This window comes from Orcinus orca, chromosome 20 (genome assembly GCF_937001465.1).
Source record: "Orcinus orca chromosome 20, mOrcOrc1.1, whole genome shotgun sequence".
NCBI classification, from domain to species: Eukaryota; Metazoa; Chordata; class Mammalia; order Artiodactyla; family Delphinidae; genus Orcinus; species Orcinus orca.
Genome location: NC_064578.1, coordinates 31,280,722 through 31,308,569, shown reverse-complemented (window position 1 = coordinate 31,308,569; position 27,848 = coordinate 31,280,722). Strand labels below are relative to the sequence as shown.

The window sequence follows — 27,848 nt, the reverse complement described above, 5'->3', positions numbered from 1 at the left end:
CGCTTTCAATAAGCCACCATTTTCCTGACCTTAATAATCAGCTAATAGGTTCTCAGCCTAGGGCAGTGCTCTTCTAACCCGGGAGACAACTGGAAATATGAAGGGGTGGTTTTGGTTGTCACAATGACTATGAGGTGTCTACTGGCATTTAGCGCCATGGAGTGAGGGAAGTAAATGTCCTGTAGTGCCAAGGACGGCCTCAACCAAAGAAATGTCAATGTCACCCGGGTCAGAAACATAACTTGGGTTGCCAGCTCCTTAGGGACCTGTGTCTCCGGGTGTGACAAAGGCTGGGTGTTTAATAAAGTTCAGCTAAAGGGACAGGAGGGAACAGAGTAGGAGGGCAAGGGCGTGGGGAGGTGCGGGGTGTGAGGCGGGGCAAAAAGATAGGGTTGCTAGTAGGGAAAATGCCTCCCTGGGCTTAAGAGAAACCCAGTCCTTTGCATCTTCTGATGCTCGCAGGACATTTAAAAGAGAGGCTCTGCCACATTGGAGTGTACTGAAAGCTTTTGGATGAAAGGCAAGATCCCTGAGTCCCGCCAGGAAAATCCCACTATGCATTCCAGGCCAGCAGCCAGGGCCTGGCAGCCCCTCCGTGCCCTCAAAAGGAAGTTCAGCAAGTTTTGCTCCCAGTGCCCTCTAAGGAGTGAAGGTGATCCCACCCAGCCGGGATTTGCTCCCGGCGCGCGCAGCGTGTAGGAAAACCGCCCAATTGGGAAGCCCGGGCTGCATTTCCGCCCGGGACTGATTGAGCTCGCACCTCCCAGCCGGCGCCCCGCGCCCACTAGGTGGCGCCTGCGCTCTAGTGGGCGCCTCTCCGGCGCAGACGAAAGCGACCGCGGAGCCCGGCGACAGGTCGAACCGGAGTCTCAGGATTGCGGGCACCGGAGGGCAGCGCCGACAGCCAAGGTAGGATTCCTGAGCCCCGGGCGTTTCCCGCGAACCTCTGTGGTGAGGCGTGGGCAGCGTGGCGGCCGCCGAGCCCTGCCGGCGGTCTCCGCGGACGACTAGACAGGTCGGAGCGGCCGCACGTGTCGTTGCCTGTGGGGACCTGGAGACCCGCAGTCGCCAAGCTGGGCCTAGGGGCAGGGCTGGACGCCAGGTCGCTCGCACGCAAACATCCTCCACTAGCTGGTTCCTCTGGAGAGCCTGACCGAATCCCCGAACAGCCAGTCCTAGGAGGAGAAAAGAGTTACTGCCACCCAGAGCGACTTAAGCTTTGGAGCTGAGTGCTAATAAGATCCAAAGCACCATTTCTCCAACTTGCCTGCCCAGTGGAATCGCTTGGGGAGCACTAAAAAATACTGATGCCCCGTTTCCCTCCCACCCCACCCACCTCCGAGACTCCGATGTAGGAGGTCTGGGTTGGGGCCTGGGCATCTGGACATTTCAAAGCTTCCCAGGAGATTCCCAGCTAGCAGCCAAGTGTGAGGATCCTTGATTTAAAGGGTTGGAGAAAAAGGAGGACGGTTGTCGCAGCCCAGAATGCTGATTCTTCGCCTCCTCCTCCTTCTTCAACATGCTTTTTAAGCAGGAAATATCTCCACCTTTGAGCTGTCAAACCCAAGATAACAAACCAACATCTTCCCTCCCAATAGGGCTGGTTCTGAAAGGGTTGAACTCGGAAGTGGGCAGGGAACAGAAAGACACAGATGTAGAATATGAGAAAAGACTCATGAGAGAGGCGGGTTTCTTTTTACCCAGATCCTACAGAAGTTCAGGGGGCCTCCTGGAGCAGCCCTCATCATATTAGTAAATGTTGCATTTACACCAAAGCGGTTATGAGCATAGGCTTGGAGTTCCCAGAGCCAGCCCTTTGTGGGCTGTGTGACCCTTGAAAACTCATGGAACCCCTCCTAGCCTCAGTTCCTTCATCTGCAAAATGGGTATGATAGTATCATATAAAACTCTTAGAGTTGCCATGGGAATTATTGCCCATAAGACGTAATGTTTACTACGGACCTGCCTGTGCCTGGCACAGTGCTAAATGCTTTCTTCGCATGGCCACATCAACTCATCACCATAACCCACAAGGTACTACTCTAACTACCCCATTTGATAGTGAAGGAAGCTGGGGCTCAGAGAGGTCAAGGAACTTGCTCAGGGTTAAATAACTAATAAAAGGCAGGTCCTGTGTTTGAACCCAGGCAGTCTGATTCCAGAGCCCATGGCAAAAGTACAATAATCTGCTGTTTCCCTTGTTGGCAGAGGAAACATAGAAAAAGCACTTAGCACAGGGCAGCTCGTGGTGCCTGCTCCGTAAACACTAGCTGTCATTGCTGCCAACGAAGCACTTCCACTGAATTGACTCATGTGTTCATTTAAACTGGATTTATTATTGAGAGCCTACTATGTGCCAGGCTGTTTTCCAGGCGCTAGAGGTAAAACGGTAAGACAGAGGTAAACCAGTCCTCAGTGAACTCACATGCTAGTGAATGAGAGAAATGGGAAGAAAGTACAGTGGATCCTCATTATTTGCAGATTCCGTATTTGCAAATTCTCCCACTTGCTAAAATTTATTTGTCACCCCCAAATCAATAGCCACAGTGCTTCTCGTGGTCATTCATGGACGCAAACAGTGGCAAAAAATTTGAGTCGCTCAACACACGTGTTCCCAGCTGAGGTCAAAACAAGATGACACTGCTTTCTTGTTTCAGCTCTCAGAACTGTGAACAAGTGTCCTTTTTGTGGTCTATTTAGTGCCATGTTTTTTTTTTGTTTGTTTTGCATTTTTGTGCTTTCTGTTGGTGATTTTGCTGTTTACAGTCACCCCCAAACATAGTGCTGAAGTGCTGTCCAGTGTTCCCAAGCACAAGAAGGCTGCGATGTGCCTTACGGAGAAAATGTGTGTTAGATAAGCTTTGTTCAGGCATGAGTTGTAGTAGTATTGGCTGTGAGTTCAATGTGAATGAATCAACAATATATATTAAATAAGGAGTCTTGAAACAGAAACACACATAAAATAAGGTTAGGTATTGATCTGTAGATGAAAATGTGACCAGAGGCTTGCAGAAACCTAACCTTAGGTTTTTCCCTTAGGAGCAATAGATCAGTATTTGCCAGTTCCATGTTCATGGCAACTTTATAGAATATAACCACTGTGAATAATGAGAATTGACTCTAATTAGACATCACTGCACATGCACTGAGAGAATCAAGCACAAAGATGGAGAGGCATACAGAAAGGCATACATATGGATTAGGGCTCAGAAAGGCTGAGAAGCAGCCAGGGTGGGGGGTGAGATGAGGAGAAAGTATTTCAGGCAGAAAAAGCAGCATGTGCAAAGGCCCAGAGGTAGGTGAGAACTTGGCAAAGTCAAGGAGCTCAAGGAGAGCCAGTGTGCAGGGAGTGTAGTGGTCAGAGGAAGCAGAGGCCCAATAATATGATAATATGCTGGAGAGGGAGGCTGGGGCCAGGTGGCAGTGTTTTGTGGGCAGCTCACCTTTCTTTCGTCCAGTTACCACAGTAATCCTGGCAGACTGGGCGGGGTTGTTTCCACCTTTGACAGGTGATGAAATTGATGCCCCAGGCAGTTATATGCCTTGCTCAAAGCTATACCACTGGTAAACAGCAAAACCCATCTCCCCACCCCCATCTTAATCTAATGTTGAACAGACATCTGAGTGTTGATCTGAGATCCAGGACACGATCCTGGGCTGGAGATTTGGTTTGTTTGGGGGAGAATGAGTAACTGAAGCCATCAAGAGTCGATGAAACCACCTGGGACAATGGGCAGAGTGTGGGGAACAAAAGGTCTTATGCCCTTTTAAAAATAAATAAAATTACTCCTGGTATAAAAACATTAATGCCTCAGTGGGGGAGTCCTAGGTACCTGCAGAGGGCAGAGGGAGTCATGAGGGTGGTCACAGAGATGTAGGAAAAGGAACTGTGAACATCTGATCCAAAAACCCCCTAAATACTAGGTCTGGTGATGGGCTTCGCATCCACTGGGCAACCAGGTCTCAATCTGCCTCTTGTCCCTGCAGGATAATGATCTTGAATAGGGGTCAGCAAACTCTTCCGTAAAGGGCCAGATAGTAAACGTTCTGAGCCTCGTGGACCATATATGGTTTCAGCTGCAACTACTCAACTCTGCAGTTATGGAGTAAAAGTGGCCGTAGACAATATGGGAATGAATGAGTGTAGCTGTGTTCCAATAAAACTTTATTGATGGACACTGAAATCTGGGTTTCATATCATTTTTATGGGCCATAAAATGTTATTCTCGTTTTGATTTTTTTCCCCCCCCAACCATTTAAAATTGTAAAAACCATTCTTAGCTCACAGGCTGTACAAAAACAGGCAGTGGGAGAGCCCATGGGCCGTGGGCTGTAGTTTGCCGACTCGATCTAGAATCATGGACCTAAGTGTCAGAAGGAGACTAAATGTCCTCCTGGTTGAATTCTTACCTGACTCATGAATCTCCGTGGAACATTCTCAGCCATTTCTCAAGCGCCACAGTTAAACTGTGCCATAGCTGGGGCTTCCCCGAAGTAGATCATGAGACCAGGACTTGGGTGCCCGGAATTCATTTGGGAGGTGATCCCAGAAAGCCCAGTGAGAGTGAAACGGACCGGAGAAGGGAGGAGAGCCAGTAGAGGATGCGTCGATGAGTGAGTTACCTTGGAGCAAATGGCTCAGTCTCTCTGGGGCTGCTCGGAGACACTGTGCGTCCCAGCAAACCCCCAACTTCTGCGTGCGGTCAGGAGTACGCAGCCTGCCACCAGAAAATGTCTTCGAGTAGAAAGAAGTGAGAGGCAGGCGGGGTGTCTGGAAACTGTCTGCAGGTTTCCTCCGGGGGGCGCTGGGGAGCGCGGTGGTCTATGAAATGTTTCTGACTGCTTTTTGAAGTGTGCTGATCATACCACTGGGTGCCTGGTGGGATGATTCGGTGTGGTAGAGCACTGTAGTGCTAAAGATTACGAAGCCTCATTCTTGGAGAGGTATTTCCTTTTTAAACCGTCCCTTTGATCTGGCCCTGCCTCTCTCCCTAGAGCAGGAGCTGCAACCACACGGGCCTTTCACTTCCTTAAACTTGCCAGACTCTGCCTTCTGACTACAGTCAACAAGAGAAGTTTCAGTGAAGTACCAGACCGTTTTGGTAACACTTGCTCTCTCCCTTCTTATGGAAAAGGCAGCAGTCCTCAAACTCAGGGGGTGGAACAGGCAACAGTAGCTAGCTAAAATTTGATAACATTGTTTTATGTTTATTTGTACAGTTTCCATCTATACCTGACAAGTGTTTCTGGCTTTGCCTTTGCAGTAGTAATATAAAGTTTCCTTTCAAATAAATTTAGATAAATAATGTGTCTACTTAGAAATAGTATAAGTGGTATGAGATTATAATAAAAAATAATAGTTGCTACCACTTGCGGAGCACATAATGTGTGCTGGGCGCTATCCTAAGCATTTTGCATGTATAATTTAATCAATCTTCACAGTCACATGGGTTAAGTACTATTTGAGGTAGGTACTATTATTAGTGGAGACAACAGGCATGGGAAAGTAAGGTAACTTGCCCAAAGTTATGTAGCTAGTAAGTGACAGGACTGGAAAATGAACCCAAGCGTTTCTGTTTCCGTTTGTATTCCTAATCGCCGAGTTACACTGCTTCTCACAAACGTGACAGAAGAAAGAAGAAAAATAAAAGTGGTGATATTTGAATGACTGATATTAAAGGAAAACTGCCTTTAAAAGTTCCGCTTTTTTTATCTCACCGAAATCTCTCTCCCTGTATCTGCCAGCCCTTGGTTGTCATACTTTCTTCTGGAGCCCTAGGGAACAAATCTTTCCCCTTTGCATCACTGCAGTCCTTCAGGTATTTGATGACAGGGAACTGGTTGGCCCTCCCGGATCTTCCCTGCTCTAGATTAAACGTTGCCAATTCCTTCTGCTTGTTTTCTGTCATGTGTTCTTGGCATCTTGCCCCAAGCACAGGATCTCTTTCTTCCTTATTCTTTCTTATTCCAACAGAACTTATTTTGGTCGCTGTAGCACTTTTCTTGCAGGCCTCCCACAGCTCATGCCGGGCTCAGGGTAGACGGCTGCGGTCGGGGTGATTGACGTGGCAAAGCGCAGCTGGCTAGCAGTGTCAGGAGAAGCACCCCTCAGGGCCAATGTGACGAGGGCTGGGGGCTGGAGATGCTGCTCATTCTTTGCAGGTCGGAGATGGAGTGCCTTTCGTGCACATGGAACTGATCAGGCTAGAAAGGACAGAATCACCAAATTCACAGCAGCCTGGTGAGGAAGCCAGACCACAAATATATTAAATCACAATGGGACAAGCACTGTGAAGCAGCCTGAAAACTTCATGTCAGCCTATCAGCACATTCTTTCCCCTGTAGGAAAGTCACAGGGGATGCCAAATTCTACTTAGAAGCTTGGCATTCCTGGAATCCAAACAAGGTGAACAAGATGAATGATTTTAATAGCCAGGATGGCCTAAGATATTTGTATCCTCTGAGGGATACAGCGGTCCAGAATGGCAGCACTACTGGCCTGATTCCCCATCTCTGTGCTCATGATAGACGTGACTAATCAATTACCGAATCTTTGCCTTCCTACTGCTCCCTGGACCAACCTTAAGATCCCTATCAAGAGAGAATTCTGGGAAGCTCTGAGCCGGCTGGAATGCTCAAGGGATTCCCACTACCCTGGACAATGTGGGAGAAGATAGACTCTCAAAGACTTGCTCTTTCTTACCCCCTTTTCTCAGCTCCTCAGACATCACCATTTCTCTCTACCTAATATTTTTCAGCTTATGTTAATACAATTGGCTTTTTTTTTTTCCATTGTCAAGTCTTGATTTGATTTCCAGGCCTTGCTCTTCCTGCTTTGTCCAGAGATACATCCTGTCCTGTGCTTAAGAACTTTTGCAGATCAGTCATCACAGACATTTTGTATGCATTCTACTGATGTAGTGTCCCCACATTTTGGGGTGACTTGCTGTGTACCTCCAAGTAACAGCTTCTTGCAACCAAGAAGCAGCTTTCTGGGATATAGAGTTTTGCTCCGTTATAGACTCGGCAGCATCACAATTTTAAGCTGTTACTACTGTTATCACTCGTCTATTCCTGAGGACTGGGATACAGGTGGCACTGGAGAGGGAGGGGGTGGAAGAGGAGGCTTAAGGCACTGAATCCAAATTATTGAGTTTGCTGCTTATGAGCATTGGTTATGCTTATCCAAAGGGTTAGGAGTCCTGTTATTTTGGAGCAAGCAGACCTTTTGCCAGCCTTTAAAAAATGTACATTTTGTTAAACAACAGGATCTACTGTATGGCACAGGCAACTATACTCAATATCTTGTAATAACCTATAATGGAAAAGAATCTGAAAAAGAATATATATATATACACACGCACGCACCTATATGTACGTATGTATAACGGAATCACTTTGCTGTACACTTGAAACTAACACAACATTGTAAATTAACTCTACTTCAATTTTTAAAAATGTACGTTTTGTGCGTAACCTCTTTTCCCACTCATAGGAAGAACCTTGACTTACATAAAGGAAGATGAAATGCATATAGAGAATTTGTGGCTCCTGGGGCTGCAGAGAAAGGCCTCCTTGAGCTCCTCAAGAGGAAAAGTGGGCCCTGCCCCTCAGGGGCTGCCCAGTCTGACAGGGGAGATCCACTTCGCACATTAGGAAGGCTGGCAGTCCAATGAGAGAGGCACAGTCCCTAACCTCGAGGAGTCTGATGGAGGAGAGGCATGCAGTGTCCTTGGAGTGAACTGTCTCCCTCCCTGCAGATTCTGCTGTATCTGCTGCTTCTCTTCAGTCTGTCATCAGGCAGGTGGTGCGCCTGACTTCATTCACAGCTCCGCTACAGCTGTGCAAATGCGCACCAGAAGGCCAGGGGTTCTGAGGGTCAACCCAGGAATTTGTTTGTTTTTAATAGACTTTATTTTTTTAGACCAGTTTAGATTTACAGAGAAATTGAGACGATAGTACAGAGAGTTCCCATATACCCCACACCCAGGTCCCCCTACTAACCGTTTGTTAACCCATAGTCCATTTGTTATAATTAATGAACCATACTGATACATTATTAATAACACAAGCCCATAGTTTATTCAGATTTTCTTAGTGTTTACCTAATGTCCTTTTTCTATTCCAGGATCTTGTCCAGTGTCCTACATTGCATTTAGTTGTCATGTCTCCTTAGGCTCCTGTTGGCTGTGACAGTGTTTCAGAACTCCTTTGTTTTGGATGACCTTGCCAGTTTTGAGGGGTACCACTCAGATGTACTGTAGAATACCCTGCTATTGGAATTTGTGTGATATTTCTCTCATGGTTGGACTAGGGTTATGGGTTTTGGAGAGGAAGACCACAGAAATAAAGTGCCTTTTTTCATCACATCACATGACGTGTCCATAATATCAACATGACTTACCACTGTTGCTACTACCTTGGATCACCTGGCTGAGGTAGCATTTGTCAGGTTTCTCTGTGAAGTTACTCTGTTTCCCCCCCCCCGTTCCATACTGTTCTCTTGGAAGGAAGTTTTTTTTTTTTTTTTTTTGCGGCACTGTGCACCATGTGGGATCTTAGTTCCCCGACCAGGGATTGAACCCGCACCCCCTGCATTGGAAGTGCAGAGTCTTAACTACTGGACCAGCAGGGAAGCCCAGGAAGATTATTATGTGCAGCCCACGCTTAAGGGAGTGGGCGGTCTGTCCCCCGTACTTTAGGGTCATGTGTCTACATAATTTATTTAGAATTCTTCATGGGAGGTTGGGCTCTTCTCTCCCAATGATTAATTTTTTTTTAAATTTGTAATAGTATGGACTTGTGGATTTTACTTTATACCCCAGGCTATCATCCAATACTACTTTGTTTCGTTGCTCAAATTATTCCAGCTTTGGCTACTGGGAATGGAATTTATGTTTTTAAACTAGCTCCTGAGGGCTTTCTTATATGTATTCCAGTTTGGGACCCATGTAGGCCTGGGTTCGCACTCCAGCCCCACCACTAACTGGCTGTGTGTGTGTGCGCGCGTGTGCGTGTGTGTGCGCGCATGTGTGTGTGTGCGCGCGCGCGCTCTCTCTTGACAGGCTGCTTTATCACTGGGGCGTCGGTTTTCCCAGCTGAAAGTGGAGCTGAGATTGCTACCTGCCGCTTAGGGTTATTAAGATGCATTTAGTACGTACTCTGTCGCTAGAAGTTGTTATTATTGTCAGTTCACAATCCGTCGGCATCTGGCTGCAGAAGGCTCCAAATCAAGGCCAAGTATGCCTTTACAGTGCTTCCCTTCCAAGACCACAGGCTGGTGTGGCAGAGAAGTTCCTGCGCGGGGTGCCCTTCTCCCAGGTCGCCTCCCCTCCCTGCCGACCCAGCCTCCTCTCCCAACTTCCGCCTCTCAGTCACACCACACGCCTGCCAAACAAACAACTCACCTAGATGCCCTCCACCAATTCACACAGCTGCACGTCCTCACTCCCTCAAACCCCCCTTAAACACCACTTCCTCTGTGACACCGCGCAGCAGCCAAGCAAGAAGTCCCGCCTCCCTCCTCCACTGAGCCGCCAGAGCTCCTGGCAGCTGTGCCCACTCCTGCCTGAAGGCCCTCATCACCTCAGACCCTGCGTCCTCCTCAGCACTCCTTGTCTGTGTTCATCTTTCTCTCCCGCCTGCGCACGCTGGGCTCCCACACCAGCCTGTGGTCTTGTCTGCACCTGTGGTAAGTTTTGACAAGACAGAAGAAGTAGGGGAAGGGCCATTTCCTCGGTGGGGACTGGGCCTAACTGGACTCCTCAGAGGTCGAGATGCTGACCCTAGTCACTTCCACTTTTATGTACCTGTATATGTATATTTTTAATTATGGTAAAATACGCAGGGCATAAAATTTACCATTTTAACCATTTAATTAATTTATTTTTTAAAATTTGTTTTAAATTTATTTTATTTTTGGCTGCGTTGGGTCTTCGTTGCTGCACTCTGGCTCTTCTCTGGTTGCGGCGAGCGGGGGCTACTCTGTGTTGCGGTGCGCGGGCTTCTCATTGCGGGGACTTCTCTTGTTGCTGAGCACAGGCTCTAGGGCACACCGGCTTCAGTAACTGTGGCACGCAGGCTCAGTAGTTGTGGCTCTCGGACTCTAGAGCGCAGGTTCAGTAGTTGTGGCGCACGGGCTTAGTCGCTCCGCGGCATGTGGGATCTTCCCGGACCAAGGCTCAAACCCGTGTCCCCTGTGTTGGCAGGTGGATTCTTAACCACTGCACCACCAGGGAAGCCCCCATTTTAACCATTTTAAAGTGCGCAGTTCGGTGGCGTTAAGTACATTTACATTGTTATAAAACCAGCCACCACCACAGTCCATTTCCAGGTGGTTCCAGAACTTTTTCATCTTCCTAAATGGAAACTCCATACTCATTAAACAATGGGTTTAATTGTTTAATTAATTTAATTTCCTCCCCATTTTCTCCTTCCTACAGCCTCTGACAACCACCATTCCACTTTCTGTTTCTATGATTTTGACAACTCTAAGTACCTTACATATAAGGATGGATCGTTCAATCGTTGTCCTTATGTGACTGGCTTATTTCACTTCGTATAATGTCTTTAAGGTTCATTCATGTTGTAGCATACGTCAGGATTTCCTTCCTTTTTAAGGCTGAATTATATTCTGTTGTATGCATATACAGCATTTGGTTTATCCATTTATCTGTTGATGGACGTTTGGGTTGCTTCCACCTTTTGGCTATTCTGAATAATATGGCTATGAACATGGATGTACAAATATTTCTGCTTTTAATTCTTTGCAGTATATAGCCAGAGTGGATCATAAGGTAACTCTCTATTTTACCTTTTGAGGAATTGCTGGGATTTCCCTGGCGGTCCAGTGTTTAAGACTCTGCGCTCCCAAGTCAGGGGGTACAGGTTCAATCCCTGGTCAGGTAACTAAGATCCCGCAGGCCGCACAGCATGGCCAAAAATAGTAAATAAATAAAGGAAGGAAGGAAGGAAGGAAGGAAGGAATCGCCCACCATTTTCTACGGTGGCTGCACCTTTTTACGTTCCCACAAGCAATGGGCAAAGGTTCCTATTTCCCCACATCCTTGCCAACACTTGTTATTTTGTTTTGTTTGTTTTTTCATTAATAGTTCTAATAGGATCTCATTGTGGATTTGATTTGCATTTCCCTAATGATTAGGGATGTTGAGCATCTTTTCATATGCTTATTGGTCATTTGAATATCTGAAGAAATGTCTCTTCAAATCTTTTGCCCAATTTTTAATCAGTTTGAGTTTTTTGTTGTTTTGAGTCAGGAGTTCTGTGTGTATTCTGGATATTAATCCCTTATCAGATATGTGATTTGCAAATATTTTCCCCCAGTCTGCCTTTTCACTCTGTTAGTAGTGTCCTTTGATAAACAGAAGTTTTTACTTTTGATGAAGTTCAGTTTACCTATTTTTTCTTTTGTTGCCTGTGCTTTTGTTGTCATGTCCAAGAAATCATTGCCAATTCCAATGACATGAGGCTTTTTTTTTCATGTTTTCTCATAAGAGTTTACAGTTTTAGAGCCTATGTTTAGGTCTGTGATCCATTTTAGGTAATTTTTGTATATGGCATAAAGTGAAGGTCCAGCTTCATTCTTTTGTACTTGGATATCCAGTTTTCCCAACACCATTTGTTGAAAAGACTGTCCTTTCCCCATTGAGTTGTTTCGGCACCTTGTTGAAATAAGGTCATAATGGTCATTTGACTATATATGTGAGGGTTTATTTCTAGGCTCTCTATTCTATTCCACTAGTTTATATGTCTGTCTGTATGCCAGTAGCATATCATTTTGATTACTGTACCTTTGTAATAAGTTTTGAAGTCATGAAGTTTGAGTTCTTCAGCTTTGTTCTTTTTCAAGATTGTTTTGGCTGTTTGGGGTTCCTTGAGATTCCTTATGAATTTTAGTATGGATTTTTTTATTTCTGCAAAAAACATCATTGGGATTTTGGGAGAGATTGCACTGAATCTGTAGATCACTTTGAGTAGTAGTGTCATCTTAATATTAATCCATGAACATGGGATGTCTTTCCACTTATTTGTATCTTCTTTAATTTCTTTCAGTAATGTTTTGCATTTTTCAGTGTACAAGTCTTTCACCTCCTTGGTTAAGTTTAGTCCTAAGTATTTTATTCTTTTTTGCGCTCACTTCTACTTTTTGAGTCTCCTGATACATTGCAAAATGAAGAAATACAAAACAAGATACCGGAGTGGTGGTCCATTTAAACTGTATGATCCTCTCAGTGTTTCTCAGGGGCAGCATATATAGAGAGAGTGATAGGATTATATAGTGTCAAAAGCCTAACTTGGAGTCCCTTCATAAATGTGAGGTCTCCCTATCGATTTACCACCACGTGATGGGAGGAGAGGGCCTGAGTGGTCCCTGTTACTGGGGTAGGAGTGGGAATGGCATAATATTCTCTCAGGTGGGCCCTGCTGAGGGATCTAGCAAAGGCCTAAAGTCACCATAGGCCTAATCAAAACATCTCCCCAGAATGTGATGTTGAGAACATCCAGACCCCTTCAAAGCCCCAGGCTAGAAGACCCCAGAGTCCCAGGGTCATGGATTCTTTCTACCCGGAACAAAAACAGTCACCTAGAGGTGCAGATGAAATAGAACAACCAGCTTACCGACACCCGTAGTCTTGCTAACCCTGTGGGGATTTTGTCGGCTGTGTTGCTGGCCCACACTAGTTTCAATTTGAGGAGTTGTGTGAGGACAAAAGGTGAGGGAGCACAGCATGTGAGGGCCAGTCCCTGTTCAGGCATTTCCCACAGCCTCCTGGAAGGCTCCTAAATGGCCGCCCTCTCCTCTTCAGTCATTCAGCTGTCTTAGGGCTTTCTCGGCCATTCTTTTTCAGGCATTGGATTTATTTTGCTTCTCATTTTTTTTTGGCCTGTGGGAATGCACATACAACACAGCCACTCACACTCATGCACACACAAACCCCATTGTGTATCCCTGCTAATGTCTGCAGGATTCACAGGCTGCGATGTCTGGAGACACAGTTTCTGTCTCCTTTTCTCTCATCTTTCCTCCTTCTCCTTCCTGCTAAAGCCTGTTGTTGTCTTATCCCCAGCCGGAAGCTCCCTCTGTCATGGGGCCAGGTTCCCGGCCACTAGCTCTACTCCAGCTGCTGCTCCTACAGGCCCAGCCAACTCCTATTACCATAGCAACTGAAACTCATTTTTCCATCCCTGCATTTCCACTTTGGAAAGGAAACCCATAATAGTCTTTTAAAAGAAAAAAAAATTGAGCTACATCTGGCATCATCAACTTGGACTGTACAGAATTTCTAGCTCCCCTGACTCCCTTGGTCCCCTAAAAACCCTCCCCTACTTTCCTCCGCCTGCCTCCACCCCTCCAAGTCCCAAGGCTCCTGGCTCAAAAGCAGGTTTGAGGAGAAGTCTGGGTGGGCCCTTTCTCTCTTTAAATTAATGCAAGAGGACTCTGTGCTTTGCCAACCCAAGAAGAGGATGAAGTTAGAGGCTCTATTCCATTGCATCAGGTGATGCTATCCTGTGTCATCAAGGGTAACTGTTTATTTACCTTCCCCCTGGCTGGCGAGGTCAGAGGTTGCCTGAATACGTCGTTATGTTCTCTCTGAAGATGAGGCACCCACTCTCGGACTCTCGGGCAGCATGACTCTGAGGTTTTGAGCAAGATTTGATGACTACACTCCCAGTGTGGTGGCTTGGCTGGTATATTACACATACAGGAACCTAGGAGTATGAGGTGAAGGGGTTTGGGATAGCTCTCCCCTCTCCTACCCCCGACAAACTTTCCTTACTGACCTGGCCCATCCCTAGTGCCTGGAATTCCACCACTGGCTGTGAATGCCATTGAGCCCACACACCGTTTTCTACTAAAAAGGTAAAGTGCCTGTTAGGTTGTGGTCAGCTTGGACACATCCACCCCTGTCACCATACCGTGCACATGGGGCATGCTCAGTTAATGTTTGTTGGATTGAATTATCTCTTAGCAAGCATACAGTGGTTCAACAGATAACTTTCCCTGGATAGGCAGATTTTGGCAAGAAAGGATTTTCTATATTATTATTAACCACTTTTAAAAATTATCCTACTCCCCTGAACTACCCACCGCTGTCAGTATGGATAACCGAGAGTCACATGCAAAGGGCAGGAATCAGTTTCTAGTACAGCAATTGTTTCTTCCGGCTGCTCAAAAAACAATGTGTGCCGGGAAAACAAGGAGCGTCATTAAACCCCTCCAAGGGGAAGACAGTGTTTTTCTAAACATGGGTCTTTATCTCTACAACATGCTACCACCACCCGCTCCCGCTGCCCACGTGAGCCGGGCTTTCTGAGTCACTCGTGCTGTGTTTTTGAACACAACGTGGGGGAAGAGCCTCCACGGTCTGTTCGGCTCTGGCTATGAAAAATACAAGCTGCGTTTGACTGAATGACAGAAAGAAATCTGTCGAGCCAGGAAGCGTAGTAAATACTGTGACTCTCTGCAAATGTGCACAGTGCAAACAGCTTTTTCCAGTCTGGAAAAATGAAGAGATGTGTCTGTGCAAAACCAGCCAAGTCTCCTCCCCTCCTCCCTTTCCACCACTCCACCTCCACCTCCTGGCAAAGCCTCCCACCCTGCCCCAGACATTCAGTCATCAGCTTTCATCCTTTGTGACTTGCTTCGCCCCAGGAAATAACATTGCCCAGGCTCTGGGGAGATACACTAGCCTCTCCCAGGCATCTCTGAGGGATGTCTGTCTGGTTGGGTTTTGCCAGTCCTCTCTGCCCTTGGCCAGATTTGGCTCACAGCACAATTGTGCGGGAAGCAGAGTGGGCCTGGTGTCTCCTATTCCCTTGCTCACAGCCTGCTTTCTCCTCCCCTTCAATCTTCCCCAGTTTGCTTTGAAAGAACCTTTATCCCATCCCGACTTCCATGGGACAGGGTTTAGAGGGAAGACTTGCAAAAGGTGAGGGTTTAAAAGCCTTCGCTTTGGGCTAGTACAGGGGGCGGAGGTGCAATTGGAAATTTCCCAGTGACTCAAAGACCACCAGGGCCAGGACAACCTTTGGTTGGTACAGTTTCTATACAAGAGGGACTTACAGGGAAAATCTGGATCTGCACCTTGTCTTGAAGATACATTTGCATAGCAACTATGCTGTTTTTGCCTCGATGGCATGTTTGGGGCTGGGGGTAGTGCTGACAAAGACAGGGCACAGGACCGTGAACACCCGTCCACTGGCGTGTTGCACCAGAGAACACGTATCCAACTGCAGTTCAGTGTATTGGATGGAGTACTGGGGTGGGAATCGGAAGAAATGGGTTAGAACCCTGGCTCCCATGAGTAGGGAGTACGTGTGTCATTCACCGCTGTGTGCAAGCCTGCTGGCAGCATGTGCTCCACTAATGGTTGTTGAGTCAGTGAGTGAATGAATGAGCCAATAACCTTGGATGCTTTGCCCCTTGAGCCTCAGTTTCCTCCTCTGTAAAAAATAACATAAAAAATCTAACCTGCCTAGCTCACCAGGAGAGTGCTTGTGTGTGTGTGTGTGTGTGTGTGTGTGTGTGTGTGTGAAAGAGAGAGAGAGAGAGAGAGAGAGAGGACAAAAGTATGAATTTTCTCTGTCCTCTGTTGTAAACTAGAATTAAAAAGTCAGTTTTTCTCAGGTTCTATGCTTTACCCTTAGTATTTGTGTCCTTCCTCAGGAGGAGGGACTATATTCCAGTGTCCCCTGAGCACTTAGCTCTCCATCCTATATTCTGATCACCCTAAGGACTGGAGACCATTTTAAATGCTTTTAACTGAGCAGTTTAAATCAGAGAACAATGTCGTTTTTTTTTTTTTGAGAACAATGATTTTTAAGGTTGGCTTATGACCAGTGCCATGTTGGTCCCATACTTGGCTCCAGAACTCCCCTGAAACCCTCCCCAGGATGGAGCTTGCCTTAGCACAAACAGTAGCTTTTCATCCGGTGCTAGGGAGAATCTGACCTCCAGATCTCTGCCCATGCTGTTTCCTCTGCCTGAAATGCTCCCCTTCCCTTTTCCTTGTCTCGTTGCAGCTCATCCTTCAGATCTCAGCCTAGACCTCACTTCTCCCAGAATACGTTCCCCCCACTCCCCCCGCAGCCTATCAGGTCACGCTTCCTCCTCCGTGCCCTCTCCACGTCCACTTCCTCCATCTGAGGGCTTAACCCCGCTGAATGGCATCTTCCCATTCACTTGTCTGATTCCCTCATAAACAGTGGGTCCCCTGAGGACAAACACTGTGTCTTTCTTGTTCATCAATGTAATCTCAGCGCATATCACAGTGTCAGATACCGAGAAGGTGCTCAATAAATATATATTGATTAGATGAACAGCAACAGTGTATTGGTGAAATGAGAGAGAGACAGGAGTCATGAAGGTTCTCTTAGGAGGGTATTGTATTTACTGAAGTATAGAAACAACACTTCTCCTTCTACCAAAATGGCTTGCACGCAGGCAAAGCATGCAAATCCAGACCCAGAGATTCACGCGCACACCCTGCTGCAGGCAATCGCTTGTGCAATGTACTTTCCCTTGCTCTGAAACTCTCTCTTGTCATCTCCTCCCACGCATCTTTCTCATTCCCTGTATACAGGGAATTGCAAGAATAAAAGAACCTACCTGGTAGAGTAAAGGTAATGCCAGAGGAAGAGATTCCATGATCGTACCTTTTTTTTTTTCTTCTTCTTTTTTTGGCCACACCCCGAGGCTTGTGGGATCTTCGTCCCCCAACCAGGGATTGAACCCGGGCCCCTGTAGTGGAAGCACGGAGTCCTAACCGCCAGGGAGTTCCCATGCCTAAAAGCTTTTCTCATCTCTCCCTGCCTTCTAGATTACTGCACCATCCCATTGTGAGGAAATTTTACTTACCGTTATTATGTACAAATCAGGAAGACACCTGAACTTTAAAAAAAAATAGCTTAGTGCATGTTTCTGCCAGCTATTAGGAGTCCTCCCAGGTGTGTCTTTGGGCAAATAGCTCCCAGCTCTGTGCCTCTTTTCTCTCTCACAGAGATGAGGAACAGAAGTTGTCCTCAAAGCACAATGTGACTTTTGGGGGGAAAGAAAGAGCTCCTTAAGGATGCAGAGTTGCTGGTCATGGTTTTGTCAACCCTGAGAGGAAGGAAGGTGTCACTTGCTTCTTCCATGGGCAGGTGAATTTTAAGTTGTCTTGAAAGTTACCTTGAATGTGGTCAGAGGCTGAAGTGTCGACTTGCCTCCCCCAAAGAAAGTGTTCTGAGCTAGCCACATGAACTGCCTTGGGGAGGAGGAGAATTTCTAAAGGGGATGGGAGTGTTGTTGGTAAGGACCCAACTGGTAGCAGATCCAGCGTGGTAACATGACAGAAGCCTGCGAGTGTTTTATGAGCCCGGGAACAGCAGGCAGGGCTACCTCCTTCCTGTGCCAGGCGATGCCCTTTGCCCCGTGGCTGCCTCTGACCTCTTCCTGGCTACTTCTCCCAGCGCTGCCGACCGCACTGCAGGTGTAGAGGACCAGTTACTAGGTCTGGGCTGCAAACCAGGGGTGCTTGGGTGAACTCGCACTGTGAGACAGATCTTATTGAGCTCCTAATGTCAGCCTTTGCAATATGTTCCATCAAAATCAGTTCCCAAACTGGGAGACTTCACGTAAAATCCAGATCTCCACGTCTTTGGAAAAATGGAAGATGTGGCAACACCAGGCTCACGTTCTTCCACAAGAATAACCAGCCAGAGGTGAATGGCTGCTGCCCCCTCCAGAGAGGACTTGCTGTCTCCAGGCCCCGCTGCTGCTACCCAGGGCTCCTCCAGGCTGAGACCAATGTCCACTGCCTTTTATCATTATGTTACCTGCTGGGCCCCGTGAAGGCACCTGAGGGTCTCTCCCTGGGTGGGGAACCTTCTGTCCCCCAGGTGCTTCATGATGCACTGAGTCCCTTTTCCTCCCTCACCCTGTTGGTGCTGATGTGTCCGGTGTTTCAGTGCTGAGGACTGGCTTCTTTCTGCCTCTAAGTTGTGAGTTGCCATCATCATGAAGAAACACAAGGCCACAGGCTAAGGAGCAGGCAAGGACCTGTTCTTCCCTTCCCAGATAACACACTCCCACTCCAGCAGTAACCTTCTGGGAATCATGCCCGTTTCTTTTCTTCTTTCTATTCCATTAGTGGTTTTCAAAGAGGACGTTTCAGCCAGATAAAGGAAGCAGCTGGCACTGTATCAGGCCTCCTGCAGGATGAGTGTTTTGGGGGGAGTCAGGGCTTTCCTGTGATTTGTTTTCGTACCTGGTAAGTTGGGATCTCCCAGGTCATTGAGGTGTGCTCTCCTAAGGAAGGAATCAGGGCCTGCTTAACTTTGATCATTGAAATCACTGTTCTCCTTGCCCTTCTTTCATAAACAAGGAAATTGGAACAGAGCTAAGAGAGGCTTTTTCATGCACTTCAGGAAAGAATGAGCAATGGAAAAAGGAAATTGAGAGCTTTGGGGAGTTTATAGCAGAGGAGTATTTGAGTTTGAAATAGGAGCTGGGAATCCATATGTTTGGGAGGAAAGAAAAGAAAAGACCCTCCACACGCACAGAGCTTCAAGGGTACGTGCGGAAATAGCTATGGCAAAGGCGGCAGGGAAGCCCACGTGGGCTTTATCAGACCCAGATGTTCAGGCAGCAGTCCTCAGGATGCCCATGAAAGGGTCCAGAGCCAGAGCCTCCTGTGCTGGACTCAGTGTTTTCTTAACTACCGAGAAGCATGTGAAATCAGTGGCCAGGAGCTTTCCACCGTGCGCTCAATGAATCCGTGAGGCCCAGCCGGGGTCTTCGCCACACCAGTTACACACAGGCTGGGCTGCCTCTCGGCAAGACTTGGATGTGGACAAGACTGGCTCACCTAGCCCCGGTCCTTGCCTGTCAGCCCCCGTCAAGCAGGGGCTGCCAACTTGCCTCTGCTGCCCTCTGCCCCAGACTAACCTTGGGATACAGGAGTTGGAAAGCCTGGGTTTAGCTCTCAATTCCACCTTGCATAAATGACTTAAACTCTCTGAGCCTCAGTTTTACCATCTTTAAAATGGGGAGAAAACATTTGTGAGGTGCATACAAGATATAAAGAATAAAGCGCAAAACATGTTTTTTAAATCATGTTTTTTTAATTATTCATAATTAAAATATTACTATGGAATATTTCAAACATATGCTCATGTAGACAGAATAAACCCTCATGTACTGGTAACCTTGCTTCAACAATGATCAACTAATGGCCAATCTTTTTTTGGGGGGGGGGCATAGTTGTTTTACAATGTTGTGTTAGTTTCTACTGTACAGCGAAATGAAGTAGAGTTCCCTGTGCTATACAGCAGGTTCTCATTAGTTAGCTATTTTATACATATTAGTGTATATATCTTATTTCATCTATATTTCCACCTACTTTCCCCATCCCCGTTATTTTGCAGCAAATCCCAGATAGCGTATTATTTGATCCCATTATCACACTTACATGGATGACCTGCTCCCTTAACCAACTGAAACGTATCCAATTCTCAGATGTCCCTTTCTGCACCCTTTTCCTCTTCCAGAGTCCCACCATTACCAGCCCAGCCATGCACCTGGTACCCTAAACCCCTCTCAAAGCCATTATTCCTACAAAACTGTCACCACTGATAGCAGCTCAGGTTGTAAGCCCTGGAGTCCTGAGAGGTATTAGCATTTTACCAGAGTCTGGTATCTTCAGAGAAAAGAGTGGAACTCTAGGGAATCCCTGGTGGTCCAGTGGTTAGGGGTTTGTGCTTCCACTACAGTGGGCACGGGTTCGATCACTGGTCAGGGAACTAAGATCCTTCAGCATGGCCAAAAAAACCCCCACAAAACTCTAAAAGGTAGACACTGAACATCAGTCCTTGGAAGGAGAAGATATTGGGCCATTCCAAGCTCTCCAGGCCCTTGACATCAAGCTTAAACCCTGCAGGAATTGACTAAGCTCCTCCTCTGTTGGTGTTTTTCTTCCAGGAAGAGGGCACATGTGGCAGAGAACACCAAGTGAATTAGGTCCTCCTTCAGCCACTGGCTGCAAGATAATCAGGGCTCTCCTCTGCCAGCAGATGCTCTACTGCTGACTAAAGTCTGTGACAGAGATGACTATGAGACTCAGCTGTATTCCCAAGCCTCTGCAGAGTGGATAGAATGCAGGCTCCAGGGGCCAGGAGGCCAGGTTGAAATCCTGCCTGCACCGTTTACATCACATCACTTCTCTGTGCCTGTTTCTCTTCCTCATCTGTAGAGTTAGGGGTTCCGATACTTAGCTCACAGTTGGTGAAAAGATTAAACGAGGTAATACTGTGTCCATTAGGATTCTCTTGGTAACCAGGGACAGAAAATCCAACCCAAGATGCCTTTGGACAAAAAAGGAATTTGGCGCCTTACCTTAAGCTGAGAAGTCCAGGGCTGGTGAGAGGGTTCTGCACCCACTTTCCAGTGTGTGGTTTGGAGGGGGTGGTCCAAGGAATTCTCTGAGATGCCAGATGGGTGTCCTACAGTTCAACTCAGTCCTGACCCCACCTACCTGGAAATACCTGTCAGATCCCACAGGTTACGCAACTGCCCTTCACTCCAAGCCCACCTCTCACTTCAGGCACTATTTACAAGTCCAGGTCATCACCTATGCTTCTAACCGATCAGCTGTAAATCAGAGATTCCCTCAACCTCTTCCTCAGATTCCTTTAATTTGCTAAAGTGGCTCACAGAACTCAGAAAAACAGTTTACTTACTAGATTACCAGTTTATTATGAAAGGATATAACTCAGGAACCGCTAAATGGAAGAGATGCATGAGGCAAGGTATGGGGAAAGGGGCGGAGCTTCCATGCCCTCTCCCAGCCCACTACTCTCCCCAGATCACGTGTTTACCAACCCGGAAGCTCTCTGAAAATAGTCCTTTTGGAGTTTTATGGAGGCTTCATAACATAGGCATGATGGATTAAATCATTGCTCATTGGGGATTGAACTCTATCTCCAGCCCTCACCCCTCACGGGAGGTCAGCAAGGGTGCGACTGAAAGTTCCAACCTTCTGATCACTTGTTTGGTTCTCCTGGTAACCAGCCCTCATCCTTAGGTGCTTTCCAAAAGCCACATTATGAACATAACAAAGGACACCTTTACTGCTCTGTTCATTAAGGAAATTCCAAGAGTTTTAGGACCTCCGTGCCAAGAACTACGGAGGAACACCAAATATTTCTTTTCTTTTCTTTTTTTTTTTTTGCAGTATGCGGGCCTCTCACTGCTGTGGCCTCTCCCCTTGCGGAGCACAGGCTCCGGACGCGCAGGCTCCGGAGGCTCATGGGCCCAGCCGCTCCGCGGCATGTGGGATCTTCCCGGACCGGGGCACGAACCCGTGTCCGCTGCATCGGCAGGCAGACTCTCAACCACTGCGCCACCAGGGAAGCCCAGACCAAATATTTCTATTGCTTATTACAAATCACGTTATCACTGGTGGTCCTGGCTGGGTTTGGGGTTCTAATGTCAAAATCAGGACTTGGTTTCTCTCTACTTCTTGGTTCATATTTTATGTTTCAATTTGAGTTTTGGGTTAAAGTGGTAAACAAGATGACAGCATCCGCTTTAGCCCCTGTATCCTTTCAGGATCTCCAGAGAGAATCTCTTTTCCAAAAGTCCTAGGAAAAGTCTCACTGAGCCTCATGGGGTCACATGACCATCTGTGAAGCAATCACTGTGGTCCAAAGAAATGAGATGCACTCATTTTCCTAGGCGGAGTCCCTGGATCTGTATGACTGAGGGGAAGGGGAGGGGTGATTCTTAGAGGGAAATTGCAGAGGGAGTTGGGCAAGGTTACCAAAATGAAGGTGGCCCAGCCCTGATGACGAAGCTGAATATGTTTGCTATAGATGCTTCATAAGTCTTTGGGCACATTATAAAAGCTGATAAAAATGATTTTTAAAAATTCCCTTCTATCTCATGGAGTATTTTGATTCTTTTTCAACTATGTTCTACATAGTTGATCTCACAACAGTCCTGGGAGACAGACAGGAGGACAGGTACTATCCCCTTTTACAGATGAGGAAATCAGAGCACAGAGCAGGTCAGGACTTTGCCCCCCATCACACAGCCAGGTAATATGGGCTTGGCAGCTGGTGCCACATAACATAACTGGCTCTGAATCCCCTGGCAGATCCACTGGCACTGGAAACTGAGATATACAGTGTATGGGTTAATCAGGGCCTGACAGGGGGGTTGGGTCAGCTGCCCAGGTTTGTCGCAGAGTAAGCAGTCTAGACTGGCAGCAGTCTGGGTGGGGTCAAGTACCCATCACTGATGCCCGGGCAGGTGGCAAGGGAGAGAGCTGGTACACAGGCCAAGACCCTGCCACCCCAGGGATACCCTCTCATGACCAATTCCATGTACAACAAGAAACTGGGTACAGGACTTAGTTTTCCTCGTCCCGGAAAAAAGGTGCCAGTCCAAAAAACATTGGGGGGAGGGTTAAGGCCGCGTTTGTTGCCAGGCTGACTTCTCCCAAGGGAAAGTGGTCCCAGAGCCAAGAGTGTCCTTTGCCAAGACATGGAGAGAGAGCAGAATCCCCAGTTAAATGGGGGTGGTTTGGCCAGAGCACTTGGGATCCTCCTAAGTGCTGTTGGGCTCTCCAAAGAGCCTTCCAAAAAACAGCACCCCTCTTCTACATCCCGGCTCTGAACACACTGAATAAAAAGGACAAAGGAATGGCAGAGAGCCAAGGTACCACCTTAATTATCACGAAAGCTAGCATGGGGGATGTAGCTTAGTGTGAGAACAAATTGGCTTCCTAACAGCCTGGAAGGAGGAGGGAGCAGAGCAGAACGTTGCGGATAGCCTTCCCAAGCTTTCCAGTCAGACGTCATTCCATGGGCATGGGCAGTGAGAGTCAAGACCAAAAGTGTGTTCAGGGAAAATCCCTTCTCATGGAAACCAGAAGTGGGGAAAAACAGACAGTGGCACGTTATTCATCTCTCTGGGCATCAGTCTCTCCTGGGTACGATGGATGATGACAGTACCTCCCTCACGAGGACGCAGTAGGGTCCAAGGGAATAATGTGTATGACAGCCCTGGCATGTAGTAATCACTCAGTAAAAGCTGCCTGTCTCTGTGTACAGGCCAGGTTCATGGCAGGTGGCCTTGCTTTTCTCTCCAGCACGAAGCCCAGGGCCCCTGTGTCCTGCTATGTTTGTGTATCGCTCTTTCTCTCCAGCTGTAAAAATTCATGAGAATGTGGGTGTGCCGTGGCTTTTCAGTTCTTGCCTTCTTCCCAGGCTGTGTTCTCCCACTTGGGGGTGGCAGGGGGATGGCAGACATCCTCTTCACAGTGGTGAGAGCCCCCCTCTCCCCCCAGGCCCTGTTCCAGCAGAGCCTGGCTCAAAGTTCAAAGCCGAGGTGGCTTTGTTGAGTAATTCAGTGATACTGCCTGCTCGACCGCCATCTAAGGGTACGGCTCACTCCCACACACCCGTTTGCCGAGCATCTGCTGCCCTGTGTTTTGTGGTGTGGAGGCTGGGAACGGGCACGTCGCCCCAACTGACCGCCGTGAGGCTGCGTTTCCTTCCTCTCCCCGCTGCCCTTGGGCTCTGAGTCTCACACACAGCCTCGCTCAGTGAGGTTTCAGATCCACTCCCAGGCTGCCTGGCGCTGACTGCATCTGGATTCACACCAACCTCTTCCTCCTGGGGGTTCAGAGTGTTCTTGGAAGGCAGCCTGGGAAGGGAAAGGCCTTCCCCAGCATTCCCCATCCAGTGGTTGGCTGACAGCGGAGACCTGAACTGCCAAGAGCTCTGGAGTCAGACAGACCTGAGTTCAAATCCCTGGGTGACCTTGGGCAGGCGGCTCACTCTGCTTCGGTTTCCTATTCTGTGAAAAATGTGACAGTAACAGGATCTGCCTCGTGGGATTATTGCCAGGATTCAGTGAGATGCTCACCGTGGACTGCTCACCCTGTGTCCGGCAAGCGGGAAGCGCTAGAGAGATGATAGCCCTTGACCATCAGTAAGGGACCTCCCTTCCCAGGAAGGGAGTGAACATGACCTTCTTTTGCCTACCCCACCTCCCAAATTAGACCCCTGTGTAGTTGCTCTGACTTGACCAAACCCATTTGGTTTTTTGCAGAGACCTTTGGGGCAAGGACTCTATCTCATTTGTCTTGTAACTCCCCTGCCTAACATGGTAGCTGACACTTAAAAAGCACTGAATGTTTTGAGTAAATAAGTGGAGGGTAAAGAGCAAGGGAGTGTCTGGTGAGCAGCATCTGTTCCAGGACTGTTTTCTGAACTCTACACCGTTCTTTCTGCCTCTTTCTCTTCTTCCTTCCCTCCCTCCTTCCTCCCCTCCTTCCTTGCTTCCTCTCTCCTTCCGTCTCTCCTTCCGTCTCTCCTTCCGTCTCTCCTTCCTTCCTTCTGACCTTCCTTTCCTTTTTCTAAACGGAAATAGCTTCCTTCTTTCCTTTTCTTGTAATCCAAGCTGTGAGAGCATCCCTTGAGAGCCCTTCACCCAGCCTAGAGAGCTTCGATTCCTCTTTCAAATTGAGTCTGTCCCCTGACTCATTCATTAAAATGCATAGGGCATGTGACCAAACTGCATAATGAGTCTCTCATGAGGAAGGCTCAGAGGCACAGACATGCTGCCAACTGCAAAGGCAAATACTTCCCCCCCCCAGCTGTGGATCAGGCTCATTGGCCGCCATGCCCTGGGAATGCTGGGGGCTGCCGTTCATCTCCAGTAAATCAGCCAAGCCCTGGAGAGCTGCAGCCTGGCGCGGGCTCTGCAGTCTTGGAAGCTGCGTTCCTTTGGAGGATCCAACCCATGACCTTTTCTCAACCTTCCTCCACCCCCGCTTCACTTAGTTGTTCATTTATTTCAATATATTTTTAACCACACAAGTAGTAAGTGAATATATTCTTATTATAAAAAATTCAAACATAAAAGCAAGGCTCCTATGATAATTCCCCAATACTGCTACCCCTCTCTGAGATAGCCTTCTTCCAGTGTCCCCCAGCTGCTCTGTAAAAACACCCCATAAAGGCGATTTGGGGACCCAAACACCCTTTTGCCCTCCTGAAGTCCTAGGCCAATTCTCAACAGAACAGCCAACATGCATCTTGGACCCTTTCTCAGCCCCCTTCGTAGCAGCCCTCCAGTCTGCCATGTGTAATCCCCACTCACTCGGGGAAACTCCCCTGAATCCCATCCCTGCAAGAGAACCCCACCATCTACACTTAGGAAGAAAACAGATAAGTCAGATTATTCCCTGATGAGACAGTTAGGTTTAACTGTTTTTCAGAGGTGTCTGCACTTTCATTTGGAATCTTGCGGCATTCAAGGTGTCAAAATCCACTGATCGTCATGGTGGCCTCTCAGGCACCAAGGCTGCCTGTGTTCCGCTTCCGGGGAACGAGCCTCTCCGAACCCCCTAAATATGTCACCTGGGTAATAACCTGTTCTGCCAGGGTGTGGCCTTGGGAAAATCACTAACTTCCCTGGATCACATTAACTGACCTGCAGGATGGGAATAATACTAGCACCTCCTTCATTGGGTTTTTGTGAAGCTTAAATGGAACTATCAATGAAAAGCTTTTAGCGTTTTGCCTGGTATGTAGTCAAGATGAAATTATTTTCATATCATGGTCAGGAATTATCCTCATCATCATTAGTTTTACTCTAATCCATAATACTCCATTCATTCCAGAAGTATTTTTATTGCGCACTTACTACGTGCCGGGCACTGTCCTTGATCCTGGGAGTCCAGCAGAGAAGGAGTCAGACACAGTTCCCACCCTCGACGGGCGTGTGTTCTAACACAAATGTACTGGACCTTTCTGTTTGATAAGCACTTTGTTCTCAGTTATGTCATGTGGTCCTCACTGATGCCTTTTAGTCAGGCAATGACCATATGATTTTCCCCGTTGTTTAGGTTTAGAGAATTAAACTAATGAGACAGTTAGAAACTGCCCACCTACAACCTGATCTAGGGTCTTTCTGATTCCAGTCTCTTGAAGTATCAATGATTGTTCTGGAGCGTGGGGCTGGGTGAGGGGCTTTTGAGCAGCTCCCAGAACTTGAAAGCCCTGACCCCACCAGCAGTAGCACAAAAGAGAGACAGGACCGCCCTCCGTGTGCCTCTGAGAATCCCAGTTAGTTCTGTCCGTGAAATCAATCACCTGGGCCTAACAAGCTTTCTCTGCTTGGTGCCAGCTTCCGGGGCCTTTTTATCAATGAAAACGTGCTTGCTCCATCCAGCCTGTGACCCATGGGCCTGGCCATGACTGCAGGCATCTTAGCTGTCTGAGTGCACTTCCCCCTGGGCTCCCCCCAGAGCAAGAGAGAGAAGGGCTAGGACTGTGGGTTCAGTGACCAAACTGCATCTCCTTGGGGGAGGTGCCAGGACTCCCAGCTGGAACGGGGTTCTCTGCACACAGCCAGCATCCCTCAAGTCAGGGCCAGGCCGGGCAGAGAGAGAACAACACACAGGAACTAGAAGTCTATCCAGGGCAGGCCTGGCAAAGACCCCAGGGAGAGGGCACTGAGGGCCAGCCACCACGTGGATAGACCCAGGACGTGAACAGGGCTCTGCCAGGGACATTTTGCTGCCCCCATCACAGTGACCACTTGCTCCTGCCCTCTGACTGCAGGTGACAATTCTGAACCGGCACAGCAGCACGTGACTGGTGAAGGGTCCCCCACCTCCAAGGTCAATGCTGCCTAATCCTCATGGAAACTCACACACCCCTGCCCTTCTTCAGGGTCCTTTATCCACTCTGTCTTGACAAGCCCACACCCTTCCGAGGTGTGCTTCACACCCATCCCAAGAGTAGAGTTTCATTTTCTCTTTTATTGAATCCAAGTACACAGGATCATTCATAATCTTTGATTCATGACATTCTTTCGTCTTCATTTGGACCCTGCACAGCATGCATCTGGTTATTTATTATTTATTTATGTTTACTTATTTATTTATAATACAGTAAACACCTGTGAACCCACCACCCACTTCTCCCTATGTGTTTCAGCCCTTCCCATCACTTCGCCTCCCTCACCCATCCTGAATCTTGACTTTACCATTCATTGCTTTTCTAAAAATTAATTTTAATATATTTTTCTAAAAGTTGCATTGCTTAGATCTTGTTTTTACCTTGCTTAAGAGAATATTCTGCTGTATGTAGTCTTCTGAAATATACTTTTTCCTCAAAATATTATATTGCTAAAATTCATCCATATTGTAGCATAGAGCTATGTATGGTCCCTTTGTCCTCTTTATCACATCTCTTGAGTACTTTTTATTTTTTTGATAGGTAAGAAGTGGATTTATTTAGAGAGATACACATTCCATAGAAAGAATGTGGTCCATCTCAAAAGGCGAAAACTGCCTTGGGAGAAACACACTCCACAGACAGAGGGTGGGCCATCTCAGAAGGTGAGAGGCCCCACAAGTATAAATTTATTCTCCTGTCAATGAACATTTGAGTCGTTACCAGCTTTCCACTCCTTTGAACATGCTGAGCTGAACGTTTTGCACACATCTCCTGAAAAACAATGTGAATGTACCCATTTACCATCTCACCAGCAATGAACGTGTGAAGATCCTATTGATCCACCTCCTCTCCAGTACTTGGCATTATCAGGCTTCTTAATTTTTTCCAACTGAAAGGTTATCAAATGGTGTCTCACTGTGGTCTGTTCATTTTTATCGGCCATCCAAGTATGGTTAACAATGATTAGTGGTGCAGTGGGGATCACCCTGCCAGGGGGCCGTGAGATTTAATGAAGCACAACATGCTTGCAAAGTCTCTCCCAGTTGGGACCATGTCATTGTCTTCTTCAGCTGTGGGTCCCCAATACCTAG

The 27,848-nt window shown here is 47.5% G+C and overlaps 1 protein-coding gene across 2 annotated transcripts in view; it reads left to right on the top strand.

Moving 5' to 3' along the window:
* The first annotated feature begins 799 nt into the window (after positions 1–799).
* CHD9 (chromodomain helicase DNA binding protein 9) overlaps positions 800–27,848 on the top strand; it is a 244,238-nt gene continuing 217,189 nt past the window's right edge. Inside the window, exon 1 of one of the 2 annotated variants that reach the window (XM_049703938.1) lies at positions 800–909. The gene's annotated coding sequence lies outside the window, so the exon portion shown is untranslated. Of the gene's footprint in view, positions 910–9,500; positions 9,692–27,848 lie in introns of those variants that run through there. The other variant, XM_033418941.2, reaches the window with a different exon arrangement.